We start from the raw sequence: 15,253 nt of genomic DNA on the forward strand, positions 1-15,253 counted from the left end.
TAAAGATGCTGCTATCCATCCTGATGTGTTCCTGTGCATTAAAGCATCCAAATGAAACTCCAAGCTTTCTTATTATTTGCATTACAAACAAATGAGAGACAGTAGGGGAAATCTTGCATCATAAATATAAAAAGATATGGGAATGTAAAAAGGAAAATAAATGGAAAAAAAATGTATAAAGGAACATTAATGTTTAAATAAGATTAGATTATACAATATGGAAATAGATGACACTGATGGAGACAGAAAAGACTGGCATAATACAATTTTGTAAAAATAGTACCTGGTATTTCTACAGGAGAAAAAAAGACAAAATAAGGTAAACAAGCCATGAAATATAGAAGGGAAAAGTCTGAGAAGTTTTACGAGGTGTGACACTTTACATTTTATTGTAACAGGAAATATAAGGTAATGGAAGAAAGGAAATGTTCTGTTTGTAATGAAGAATGCTCTATGGAAAATTGCTTCTTAGACTGTAGAAAAAAATGAAAGTTTTTGGAATATGTATATGAAGGAATAAGAATAGGAAAGATTAAGAAATTAGAATATAGACATGATACTGTATGGAATATAAGAAAAAATGATGTTGATAAAATCAATAAAACAGTATTTGTGGCACTGTAGGTATTACGGAAAAGAAGGTAGGATGTAGTACGCAATAAAGAGAGAAAGAAGATGTACTAAGTGAAAGAAGAAGATGGTAGTGGAAAAAGAAGGAGAAAATAAGTAAAAGTGAAGAAGAACTGTATTTTTGGCTTTAGTATAACTTGATTGTGAAACAAGTGAAAGTGTAAAATGTGTAATTAAAATTTCTAAATAATGTAGTGAAATATGTTGTATAAATAAAGCAACTTCTGCTCTTTTTCAATAATTGCTATAGGATCTTCTCTATCTACCAACTTGAGCAGATGAGACCTTGGTTTGACATCCCATTTAAAGTAAGGCACCCTCAGGGGTGTACCATCCTTCTTATGCTGTACTGCAGAATCAGTATCCAAAGTACCAGGTGTGGGAAGAGAACCTGCAATCTTCAATCATCCAGCATCAAAGGCAAGTATGCTACCTGATAAGCCATTAGAACTGCAGAATGATGATGCAATCTTCCTGTGGATTGGTAATGGTGAAGAACTAACTGTCTTTGCTAAAAAAAAAAAAATGTAAGATTCTAAGATTATTATTAAATGTGTTAAATATACAGACATGGAGTTTACAAAAATACATGTCAAATGTGTACAGCAGAAAAACAAATGGCTGGTAGTGAGTTTTCCATTTTATGAGCAAACAACCTTCAAGCATAATTAGTAACATACCCTATGGGCAGTTTATTTGTATCTCTAAAATGCCAGGAATTACCAGTTATTCACAGCACAAATGAAAGCACTTGTGACTGAATTCAGTAAAATAGATTTTACACTGATCAAACTCTGGAAATGAAATAGCATTATTAAGTTGTGATGTAACAAGACCTCTGTAACTGTCCCATCAGAAAGTAAAAGTTCCCTGGTTACCCCATTAAAACTAATATAAACTCAATGCTAAATGCATATAATGAGGTACCGGCCAGTATTAGGGGACAAGCACAGGACGAGGAGAAATAATAATACCACAGAAAACGGAAAAGGGATGTATGACTGTCCTTGTATAAAAATGTACAAACGGGCTTCAAATGCAGAATGTGTCATCATGTTAAGGTTACAGCAGCTATAATTCTTTAGTTACTTGAAGTTTTTGTGTTTTTTTCATGCAAGCATTACATGTCTTACAGGTATCTGTGAATATAACATTCAAACCTTTCTTTGCGAGTGACAGTTAACAGAGCATAGCTAAAAGAGTTAGAGAGATCACATAGCAGGTGATAATTACAAGAAAGGTTACAGTATTATAAATAAGTGTGTGTGTGTGTGTGTCTTTTGGCTTATTATAAATAAGCACGTTGGAAAATCCAAATGGTGTGCACCCTGTTTCAGTTCCTTACCATAGATCTGCCATATAAAAATGAAAGAGGAGGTAACTGGGATAAAGACTTATAATCCTGTGAATCTAAATGGCAGGCTTTATTTGTATATTAATGGGCCATATGGTCTAAAATGATTATTTCACTTCAAAGTCCATATTAAAATGTGGAGGGTTGAAATAAACCTCATTCTGACTTGTTTATTTTTTAATAGTTTCATTCTGTTTGGCAGGTGCTGAAAGCATTGTGATAGCATTTATAGTCCATTTGATTTTATGGTGCTTTTAATGGCCTGAAAAAAGTCTTTGTGAAGCATAACATGAATAAACCTATTTTTCCTAGGGCTTAGATATTTTATTTCTTCATATTGTAACATTCTGCTTGTCAATATTTTGTTCTGCCTTGTGCTTCTTTTGTTCTTACACCTTGCAGTGAATGATTAACAGGTACAATACTGTAATTCTTTTCAGCAAGGCAATTCAGTTTAATAGAGCATTAGCCCTATAAGCTCTATTAAACTGAATTGCCTTGCTGAAAAACAAATACAGTATTGTATCTGTTAATCATTCCTATAAGCCACGGTGGTGCAGCGGTAGCGTTGTTGTCTCACAGCAAGAGGGTCTCTCGTTGGATTCTCAGCTGGAGCGCCTACTGTGTGGAGTCTGCATGTCCTCCCCACGGTTGAGTGGTGTTCAAAAGACATTTCTGAATGGGTGTGCCTTCAGTGAAGGCTGGGCGTCGGGCTGGCACCTTAGCACTGTAAAAATCGACTGCCAATCATTAGCGGACTGGAGTTCCGCTGTGGCGACCCCTAACTGGGAAAAGCCGAAAGAAAAACAACAACAGAGCATTAGCCCTATGATCACTAGCATTACATTGTGCTTCTGGCATGATTCAAAACACTATTGAACTGGAAGGTGTTCACCAAGCCTTGCAGAGAAACTGTCAGGAAGTACAGGGGTTATAAATGTATTAAGCATTTATTCTAGGGAAAGCTTTCCAGCCATTCTAAACAACACAGTTTATAGGTAACTTCTGAAAAGGCACAAGGGGGTGCGCATGGAATAGATATTACCACACGCAAGGGTGCTGCTAGGTATTAACTCATGCCTCTGTGTCTGTGTGTGTGTGTGTGTGTGTGTGTGTGTGTGTGTGTGTGTGTGTGTGTGTGTGTGTGCATGTAGACATTATTAAATACTTACATGATTGTAACTATTGATGTGACTCCCCTACCCCATGTGCAAAAATGTGAAAAGGGGGTCGTGAATGGATGGATTGCTTATATTTTAGATGTACAAAACTTCTTCCAACAACAATTACTAATCTTGCAGCAACTTTGAAAACATATTGTTGATAAACTGTTTTGCATTCTTCTTCTTCTTCTTTTGGCTTTTCCCGGTTAGGGGTCGCCACAGCGGATCACCTGTCCGCTCATGATTGGCAGTGGAGTTTTACAGTGTTGAGTTGCCAGCCCGGCACCTAACCTTCCACAGAAGGCACACACATGCACACACTCACACCTAGGGCCAATTTAGAGTGTCCAATCCACCTACAGCATGTCTTTGGGATGTGGGAGCAAACCGTAGCACCCGGAGGAAACCCACGCGACCACAGGGAGGACATGCAGACTCCACACAGAAGGCACCCCAGCGATAAACTGTTTTGCATTAAAACTATAAAATAAAATATCTATATTTAACAATAAAACAAAGACAGACAATTTAACAGACAGACCATTATCTAAGAACAATACTGTCCAATGGAGTAGAAATTATAGGGAAATAATGGATCTTCAGTGGTGTTGAGGCCCTCCACCTGTGATGCTGGATCTTGCAAGTATTTTCTGTAACGCTGACCCTGTCAGGCGTTTTTGCTTTTTAACTTTTTGAATATTTGGTCTGAAATTTTTATGGTAGCTATTTAAGGGAATCTTTTGCCAAAGTGCTGTGTGCGGTTGCAGAGTCCATTTAAGAAACAAGTGCTAAAACCACCTGATCCCTCAAATGAGTTCAGGAGTTCAGGTAGGTGAAGTAGTCCAGAGCAGGAAAGTAATCAGCTGCAAATTACTTCATAACCTACATATTGCTTCATAGGTAACACCGCCTCAAAAATATTTACAATAGTAGCGATTTCCACGCAACTTCAAGAACTGAATAAACTCATATATGCACATAGCTATGCCCCCCATAATGTTTTAAGTTAATTTAGCTGATGATATGTTAGCTGCACCCTAAAATATTCTCAAGGGTAATCATGCTGATGGCAACTCCCAAGAAACAGAAGAATATACAAATGAAAAAAGTACTGTTCCCTGATCCTGTCATTTTTCTTAAGTTTGTTTAATTGATGTTAGACCTGTTTTCTTTATTTATCTAGGCTTCTATGGTAATTTTTCTGTACGCATGTGTGTGTGTGTGTGTGTGTGTGTGTGTGTGTGTGTGTGTGTGTGTGTGTATGTTTACTTCTGTTTTAATATGCCTTTTCTGTCCTCTCAGTGTTTATATTTGTGTAATGTGTCTTCCGATGTACATCTCACATCAAAGAATGCCTGGCAGATTCTTTCTGCTGCATTTGTGTGTATATATGCCTTAGAGTGGTTGCCTTTTGTTATGATGGTGACTATTTTCCTTTCATCTTAGCCACCTCTTCTATCTTCTTATACTGCTTAATTTTCTGTTTGTGGAATTTATGTTCATATGTTCTTCAGGAAATTGTTTTACCTTATTGGATGTATTTTATGATTTCTAATCAGATAGTGTAATTACATTTTAGTTCTTTTATTACTGTAAAGCATGTTTTATTTTGTGTCACAATCCTTGCATTTATTATTATTTTATGCAGAATATGTATTTAAGTGGGATTGGCATTATGCATGTTTTTTTTTTGTATTGTTGTACTGGTTTACTTTTTGTCTTTGGAATATTTCATTGATTAACAGTTTTACATCCTACAGGACTTTTTTAACACAGTGGCAGTTTGTTCTTTTTTAAAATCTGTGAATGAGTTAGGAATCTGTGAGTGATTGTGAGGTCTAGATGGGATGTACTAACTTTTCCCCTGTGCATCCTCCTTATGGACAGAGGTAGCTTATAAATACCTGGCCCTCAATGTCTTGTTTGGATACAGGACAGCATTGTTCTTTCAGGAAAACTTGGCTAGGCTTAGAAAGCCCCCCTGGATCATTAGCCTAGTAACACCCTATGAATGTATGGATATATGAATTTGAAGCACAAGTAGCCGATAATTTAAACGGTCAGTTTCCATTGCCCATTTTACAGTAGTTAACCGTACAGCAATATGAAAATTGAAAATTGTCTCCAGATGATTGTCACTATTGAAGTGACACCCTAACCTCATGTGCAAAAATGAGAGAAAGGGGTGGTGGCTGGACATAATGTGCACCACATGTGCCTTACTGTGTTTATAAAATGGGCAGTTCTATTTTAATGCATATTAAAGTTTAAGATAACTTTATGAAGAAAGTTATACCTGCTAAAGATCCAGTTCATATTTGAGGTAGTAAAATGTGTAAGGACACCAAAATAAATATGAAGAACAAATGAAAATGTTCTCAGTTTAGAAATTTCCTGAAAAAGGTCTGGAGGGATTAGTGAGTGTAGTATAGGACAGAGGTTTGATGGCTACAAAGGGTCGGGTATTGGGGTCGGAAAAGAACAAATACTACATTTTATAGATTGTGTGCCCTATATAAATGGTCCTTATTCAACCAAATAATAATTAAACATTGTAGAGAAATGTTTTTTTTTTCTGCCAGGGAATATGATGTTAGTGATGATGTCTGCTGTATCAGGATTGCTGGTCAAAAGACCAAATGACCATAGAGATCAGACATTACTGTGTTGTGCATTTGCAAGAAATGAAAATGAAATATGATTGTGGGAACATGGATGAAATTCTTGGCTAGGCTTATAAGGGCCTCCGGGCCAATAGCCTGGTATCATCCTATGAGCCTATGAACCTATGAAACAAACCAAAGAATAGATGGACTTTATTAATATTTACTTACCAAATTTCCTTTACAGAGTTTAAGTTTATTAAAAAAAAAAAAACATGAACTTCAAACATGTAAAGTCAGGAACAGAACAATAAATTGTAAAATGATATTATGTTTTTATTTAATAGTCATATTTTAAGATAAGGAAAAACATTAATTTTTAATAAACTTAAAATCTTTAAAATAAATTAAAATGACATAAATAAACTTGTAAATGGATAAATTAATAAAGCTGTAGAAAACCATAACCATCCTTGCTCAAAAATTAGAATCGGCTATATCTGACCAGGTTAAAACCAGGTCTTGCTGAAAAAAACAGGCCACCCTGGTGGACCCGTAGCATAAACAGGCTGTAAAGCAGGAGAAAGAAACTAATGTCCAGGAATAAGAGGAAACCAGCTCATCGGAGGAAGAAATCCCTCTCTAGTGTAAACAAACAAGTTAGAGATTTTGTCAAGGCCTCCAAAGCTAACGACAAAAAAAACTGCAAAAATAGCCTTCCTAGCTAAGGATAATCACAACACTTCTGAACCAACTAGTTAAGTTAGAATAAAGAAGACACATATCCTAATATGCAACTCACTATTACTGAGTCATTGCCATGTAGTAGTCTTGCCAAAAAGTTGAAATTTTGGTGTAATGGGTGACTGAGCATAGAGTCACACCAAGCATAAGTGATGATTGATTACTATTTATATTATACCATGACCCCCCCAAAACGTGCACGCTGATTGGCCAGCGTGCACATTGTAAATTGAGTTATACTAATGGAAAAAGGTCCGGTCGCCCAGACTTTTTTCCATTAGTATAACTCTACTTTTAAAACACTGTCTCGCTATGTTAAATGGGTTTAACATAGCGAGACAGCTTTAAAATAAGCAACGGAGATCTCCGTTGCTTATTTTAAAGCTGTCTCGCTATGCTAAACCCATTTAACATAGCGAGACAGGTTTTAAAAAAAAGCAAAGGAGAAAGCAAGATCTCCGTTGCTTTTTTTACTGTTTCGCTAAGTTAAATGGGTTTAACATAGCGAGACAGTTTTAAAATAAGCAACAGACATCTCCGTTGCTTATTTTAAAACTGTCTCGCTATGCTAAACTCATTTAACATAGCGAGACAGTGTTTTAAAAAAGCAACGGAGAAAGCAAGATCTCCGTTGCTTTTTACTGTTCGCTATGTTAAATGGGTTTAACATAGTGAGACAGTTTTAAAATAAGCAACGGACATCTCCGTTGCATTTAACACAAAAAAAAAAAAAAAAAAACGGAGATCTTCTTGCTTTCTGCTTTATTTTTCTGATGTGATGCTTGAAGTGAAGGTACATCAGAACTGCCGCGGATGCCAGACATCTGCGGAAGGGCAGTAAACAGGCATTATACTATGCCATTATTTAAGAAAAGTAATACTTTCTTTTCTTAAATAATGTCATGGTATAATGTGGGTAATGCTGTATTTACCCACGGTTGGCTTTGTTTTGTCCCTCGGCGAAACCATGCCAACCGTGGGTAAATCCAGCATTACCCACACCCAGGCGTGGGTTATTGCTATATTAAATATTCAAAAGGATAAAAACTTACTGCTTGCAGTCAGGATTGAGGAGGTAGAACTCTGCAATCAGCTGTGAAAAGTGTTTTAAAATGATGGTTGTTGGTAGAGTACAAGGCATATCTTAAGTAACCACATATAAATGTCAAGGCATAATCATAGATCACAACCTCTCTTTCTCCTTCAAAGTCCTTCATGCAATAATTCCAGAAAAAAATGAACAAGCAACTAAAAGCCTATTAATCTATTTCTAACCACTTCAGTCACAGCATGTAACAAATACAAATGTATTCATTCTCCATCTGAAATATACCCTTCCAGTAATAACCTTTCACTCTGTTAATACCTGTACTATTACACAGAAGCAGCGGTTATTTAGAAGTAACAGTTTACATAAGTAAAACAATGACCTAACACTTTTTGTTTTACTTCACTTTATAGTAGAAGTAATAACATCTTCATTTACTTTGCCATTACAGATACATACCTGTGTCTTATACCTCATGCTATTACATTGACACAGTACTTTTAACTATGTGAATTTGATTATACTAAATCTTTAACTGTATATACTGTAACAGATAACATGATATTTGAGGCTCATTACTAAGAGTCCTGGAACAGGTAGCCTTAATGAGCAAAAATGTGGACTTACATACATTAAGCCAGAGATCATTGAGTCTGGAAGTGTTCCCTTTTCTGCAAGTTATGACAGTCTCAGAGTTGACATATATAAGTATTGGGATGTAGGAGGCTTACTACCCAGATAATGGGGTCCAGGGGGTTTATCACTTATAAGGAAACAATTTTAAAGGTGAACAGTAATGTTCAGCATGTTCTTTTCTCCTTTATTGTTGGATTGTTATTTTGTCATAGTTCTGAAGCTTCCATTTGTAAGTATCAGAAATACAGTAGAGAGGCCCTGTAGGCTCTTGTGTTAGGAATGCAGTGGACTTGTATAGAATAATCTAGAATGCCCCTTTAAAAATGATAGAAACACCTATGCTTGTAAGATTTCTTGCAACATTCAGTCAAGCAGTCATCCATATTAGCTAGATAATTATGTACTAATTGTTAATTTTCTACTGAGTAAGAAGAAGTTGCCCAGCAATTGAAAACCTGTAAGTATGTTCTTCATTTGGTGGTTCAGCATAGGATTTGTCTGAAGGTTCAAAATTTATGGAATTTGACAACTCAATTATTTATTTATTCTTTTGTGGACATGGTCCAAGACCAACTCAGGTGAAGATTTTTGTTGGTTGTTGAAGGTAAAGGAAAGGCTTGGCAAAGCCCTCCCTGGGATTCAGCAAGCAGCCATGCAGGAATAAGTTATTCCTGTATGGCAGGGACTGCTCCTGTTTAGCACAGCAGCACGCCATGCATATTTATGAAGGTGCGCTGCCATGCTCTAAAACGGACATGGTTCCATGTACGAGCACAGGGGGTGTGCTGAGATCAGAACTCTCACAATACCCATGCCCCCTGCAATCCAGAATTGCCTTTCGGCAATTAAAAATTAATTAAAATGCTGTAATACACCCAACCCATCAGGATAACATATCTGTGGTCAAAGGCATAAGGGACAATCGTTCCTACAAAGCATACTTCTCAACTGTACAGATTTTCACAGAATGCCCAGATTTTTGCCGTGCTCCTCCTAAAATCTGTACCTTTCTGGCAAATAGATGAGGATCGAAGTCATTAAATAATTACAAAACATTTGAGTTTAAGACTCCACATCCTTCAGAAAATTCAAGCTAATGTAAAACTTATTATTCTATCAACTTTTTAAGTTTGTAAGAGAAACATTTAAAATCTGTCCCTATACATCCCAACCCGTCAGAGTAAGGAATGTGGACAAAGCCAAAAGGGACAACTGTCCCACAAAGTAGAAAGTTGATAAAATAACAGCTTCAGCATTAGCAAGGATATTTTGAAGGGTATAGATAAAATAACACAAGGCGTATGAAGAGTTGTATAAAAGGTTGGACGCTAAGAAGGGAGAAAAGGACCTGTACCAATTAGCTAGACAGAGGGACCGAGCTAGTAAAGATGTGCAGCAGGTAAGGGTGATAAAGGATAATGAGGGAAACGTACTCACAAGTGAGGAGAGTGTGCTGAGTAGATGGAAGAGTACTTTGAGGGGTTGATGAATGAAGAGAATGAGAGGGAGAGAAGGTTGGATGATGTGGGGATAGTGAATCATGAAGTGCAGTGAATTAGCAAGGAGGAAGTAAGGATAGCTATGATGGTCCAGATGACATATCTGTGGAAGCATGGAGGTGTTTAGATGAAATGGCAGTGGAGTTTTTAACCAGATTGTTTAATGAAATCTTGGAAAGTGAGAGGATGCCTGAGGAATGGAGAAAAGGTGTTTTGGTATTGATTTTTAAGAATAAGGGTGATGTGCAGAGCTGTAGTAACTACAGAGGGATTAAACTGATCAGTCACAGCATGAAGTTATGAGAAAGAGTAGTGGAAGCTAGGTTAAGAAGGGAGGTGATGATTAGTGATCAGCAGTATGGTTTCATGCCAGGAAAGAGCACTACAGATGCAATGTTTGCTCTGAGAGTGTTGATGGAGAAGTACAGAGAAGGTCAGAAGGAGTTGCATTGTGTCTTTGTGGATTTAGAGAAAGCATATGACAGGGTGCCTAGAGAGGAGTTGTGGTATTGTATGAGGAAGTTGGGAGTGTCAGAGAAGTATGTAAGAGTGGTACAGGATATGTACGAGGGTAGTGTGACAGCTGTGAGGTCTGTAGTGGGAGTGATGGATGCGTTTAAGGTGGAGGTGGGATTACATCAAGGATCAGCTCTGAGCCCTTTCTTATTTACAATGGTGATGGACAGGTTGACAGACGAGATCAAACAGGAGTTCCCGTGGGCTATGATGTTTGCAGATGACATTGTGATCTGTAGTGGGAGTAGGGAACAGGTGGAGGAGATCCTGGAGAGGTGAAGATATGCTCTAGACAGAAGAGGAATGAAGGTCAGCAGGACTAAGACAGAATATATGTGTGTGAATGAGAGGGAGGATAGTAGAATGGTGAGGATGCAGGGAGTAGAGGTGGTGAAGGTGGATGAGTTTAAGTACTTGGGATCAACAATTCAGAGTAATGGTGAGTGTGGAAGAGAGATGAAGAAGAGAGTACAGGCAGTGAGTGGAGGAGAGTGTCAGGAGTGATTTGTGCAGACGAGTAAGAGTGAAAGGGAAGGTCTACAAGAGGGTAGTGAGACCAGCTATGTTATATGGGTTGGAGACAGTGACACTGACAAAAAGGCAGGAGTCAGAACTTGAAGATGTTAAGATTTGCACTGGGTGTGACGAGGATAGACAGGATTAGGAATAAGTATATTAGAGGGTCAGCCAAGGTTGGAGGGTTTGGAGACAAAGCCAGAGAGGCAAGATTACATTGGTTTGGACATGTGCTGAGGAGGGATGCAGAGTATATTGGGAAAGAGATGCTAAGGATGAAGCTGCCAGGTAACAGGAAAAGGGGAAGGCCTAAGATAAGGTTTATGGATGTGGTGAGAGAGGACATGCAGGTGGTTGGTGTGACAGAGCAAGATGCAGAGGACAGGAAGAAATGGAGACAGTTGATCTCCTGTGGCGACCCCTAACAGGAGCAGCTGAAAGAAGAAGATAAAATAACACAATAAACCTATTTTTTTTTATAAGTGCAATAAAGTTTAAGCATAGCTGCATGGGTGTGCCCGTTGCTTAGCTATACTTAGTCCAGCTTAAATAGTACAAGAAGTTAAGTAGCAAGAGACATCCAACATAAGCAGTATTGTAATAGTGTAGTGGTTAGAATGTATGCATTGCAAGCAGCCATTCCCAGTTCAATCTCCACTATAATCAGTTTGTATTTTACACGTGAAAGCAGTACATAAACATTTTTTTTATTATTACCTACTAAATAACATATATTTGTTAACTGGAGTACTGCATTAGGTCCATGTGTGTGGTGTCAGTTTAATAAAGTTGTGAAATCCCCATATAAACACAAACAAATATAATGAAAGCACATTGGGAGGTGTCAGGGACAGTAAACATGGTTCATGCTTTGTGTTTGGTTACCTCCACTTGGTACCTGTGTTTGCTGTACAAATTTATAACATGTAATGAATGATGAATCAATGCCATACAACAGATAGTCTATAAAATGAAAAATAAGCAATGCTAAGCATTGCACAGCTTTGCTTACCAGGTGTAAGCATTGTGTAAGTATGACTGCAAAGCAATGAGTAGTCCAGTTAAGTGGATTTGCACATCGGTAAGAAGAGCTGAACCTGTCCCTTTAAGCACTGCCAACCTTAGCTAAGCAGGTTTGCCCGTAGCTTAGCTTAGTTCAGCATATTCAAAACCATTCACTCATGGCAAAGGGTGGGAAATCAGCCATATTTAAACCTCCGCAGTTGGGAATACAGCTCATAACTGGTTGTTGCTTCCCACTGTAGATAGTATGGCAGGAGTCGGTGAAGGCAGGTGCTGCCGGGTGCAGCGCTGGGGCATACAGGAGTCCAAGGTCATGGTAGAACTCCTGGTACAAAACCATGATGAGAGACTGCTGCAGGGCCAGTACCAAGGCTCCCAATATAAAGCAGAAGCCTGGGATCATCTCACCTGTGATCTCACCAGTGCCACTGGTATACCTCAGACTGGTTAACAGGTCTGGCACCACTATGCTGACTTGAAGCAGAGAAAGAGGGAGCTCTTGGATGAGTGGGTCCAAGAAGCAAAGCAGAGGGGTGATGTCCGAGCAGTGTGTAAGTACTCATACTAATAACTGTTTACTAATATCGAGCCTGTGTATATGATGGATAGGTATGCCTAAATATTTCTCTGTTTTCATCACAGCTCCAGCTGAGCGGGCTGTGAATCAGGAAACCCATGCTAGTAGGCTGCAAGGACTGTGTTGCGAGGCTGTTGAGTAACAATCCTGCATGTAGTAGTCATACCAAATAAATATAAAGTAGTAGAACATCACCTGGCAGTATAAAAACTGCGTATGGGTTATACTGAATAAACCAGACAACATGACAGTAATAGTCCCATATAGGTCATATTTAAATAAAACTGCAATTGCCTGGCAGTAAAGCTCTAAATCCTGGACTGGTTGTGTTTACTCTGATATTGTATGGCATTTATTGTTACATTCTTTGAATAGTAATGTTGTGTTAACCACTGTTACCAACATTGTGCTACATACAAAAATGTCTAGGAATGTCTGTATAAGACTGTTGTAAGTACAAGATCAGATTGTACAACCAAGAAAGCACTAAAGAGATAAACAGCAATATCCAAATAGCACACTTTACTGCAACTTAAATTGTTTTATTTTTAGCAGGCACAGCCATGGTTCGAATCCTAGGAGTGGTAGTAAGCTGTATGCATAATCATACCTCCCAACTGTACAGATTTATCAGAATATCCAGATAATTGGCCCATACTCTTTGCCTGTTGCTTTGTCCCCCTAGCAAATCAGTGGGATGATCTCAGAATTGTAGTCACGAAATAATGACATACATTTGATTTTCAGACCTCAAAACCTTCAGAAAATGTATATTAAAACAAATCTTGTCAATCTAGCAGCTCTCCAGATTTATGACAGCAATATTCAAAACATGTCCCTATTTGTACCCCCATGTTGTGAAGCTTTGTCCAGAGTGTCTGCATTAAGAGACTGAAAGGTATGTGCATAATATTAACTGGAATCTGGGAATATGTGTAGAAACAGTCAGGTAGTGTTAACAAATATTCCCTCCACAGGTCTGTCAGATAAGAAAACTGTACCTGCCAATAAAGACTTAAATATTGGACTGGTAGTGTTTACTCTGGTATAGTATGGCCTGACATGTAGCATTCAGTAACATCTGATATCAGAATACTACTGTTGTGTCAACCATTGTTTCCCACACTGTGCTACATAAAAATATGTGTAGGAATGTCTGTATAAGACTGTTGTAATCACAAGGTCAGATTGTACAACCAAGAGAGACATAGATAGAAAACACTCAAGGAATAGACAGCAATATCCAAATAGCACACTCTGCTGGGACTTAAATTGTTGTATTTTTAGCAGACACAGCCATGGTTTGAATTGTGGGAGTGGTAGTTAGCTGTATGCATAATCATACCTCTCAACCTCTCAACTGTGCAGATTTTTAAGAATGTCCAGATAATTGGCTCATATTTTTTGCCTGTTCCTCTGTCCCCCTGGCAAATCAGTGGGATGATCTCAGAATTGTAGTCGTGAAATAATAACATACATGTGATTTTCAGACCTCAAAACGTTCAGAAAATGTATATTAAAGCAAATCCTGTCACTCATGTAACTCTCCACATTTATGACAGCAATATTCAAAACATGTCCCTATTTGTACCCCCATGTTGTGAAGCTTTGTCCAGAGTTTGTGCATTAAGAGATTGAGAGGTATGTGCATAATATTAACTTTGAATCTGGGAATATGTGTAGAAACAGTCAGGTAGTGTTAACAAGCATTCTCTCCACAGGTCTACCAGGTAAGAGATGTAGAATTTAGCTATGAGGCAGTTGAAGTATACACTGTCTACAGACATACCACTGCCCAAACCAAGGCCATAGGGTATTGCAATAATACCTGTACCTTAATGATTAGAGCAATGATCATTAAAGTTATGAGTACTACAAGGATATATAAGTTGTTAATTGACATCTCTCTCCACCCTCCCACCATATCTGCAACAATAATCTAAATACACAAATAAATGGGTATGTTTACACCAAATCTACTGTTGGGACATATTTCCTATTGCACAATAAATATTGAAATGTGTTTCTATTAATAGGTTCATAGGTGTGTACTAGGCTAATGGCTCTGGGGCCTTTACAAGCCTAGCCCATATGATTACCCTGGCATTGTGTCACCCAACCTTAGTTCCTAGTGGCTCTGTCAAGCAGAGCCACTGGAGTGATCCTCGGTGTGATTTTTCTATTTCCCATCCACTCATCAAGATTTCTCTTGAAGAGGGCCAGTACTGTACTCTGCTTGACATGTATGGGAAGTCTAATCCATATCATGGGCAGTCTCTGGTTTATGAACCTGTCCCTCCAGCATGTTCTGTTGATTGTGGTAATAAGGTTGAGGTCTCTGGATCATGTGGTGTGGAGGGACTGGAATTTCTTTAGATGTAGCATTTCTAACAGAGCTGAGTCAGACATGGCTTTGTAAGTCAAGCAGAGATCGCCTCTAAGTAGGCAATATGAGACAGAGAATAGTTGGAGTTTTTTTTAGTCTGTCCATATAGGACAAGTATTTAAGGCCTAGGATCCTCTTTGTCAGGTACTTTTGCGGCCTCTCCAGTTGTTGCAGGTGTCTAGTGAGGTACATGTCAAATGGGGCATTGTACTCTATGAGTGGCCTTATGAGGGAAGAGTAGAGGGAGACAATGACCTCTTTCTTCCTGGATGTAAAACCATTAGTAATGAGATGTGCCACATAGAAGGACTTTCTGACCACAGTGGAAACATGGTGGTCAAAAGAGAGGTTGCTGTCAACCTGTGTTCCCAGATCTTTTATAATGCCTTCTGTGTTCAGAGGACTACCATCAATGTGGTAATTCAAGGGAACCATTTTTTCCCAAAGAGGATGAAGACACATTTTTTGGCATTGAGCTTAAGGCCATGGTTCTGACACCAGTCGTTGGTCTCATTGAGGCGTTTCTGTAGGATGTCAACGTCACTTGGTGAGTTAATA

Source organism: Protopterus annectens, chromosome 1.part1 (genome assembly GCF_019279795.1).
Source record: "Protopterus annectens isolate FY-2018-M chromosome 1.part1, PAN1.0, whole genome shotgun sequence".
Classification (NCBI taxonomy): domain Eukaryota; kingdom Metazoa; phylum Chordata; order Ceratodontiformes; family Protopteridae; genus Protopterus; species Protopterus annectens.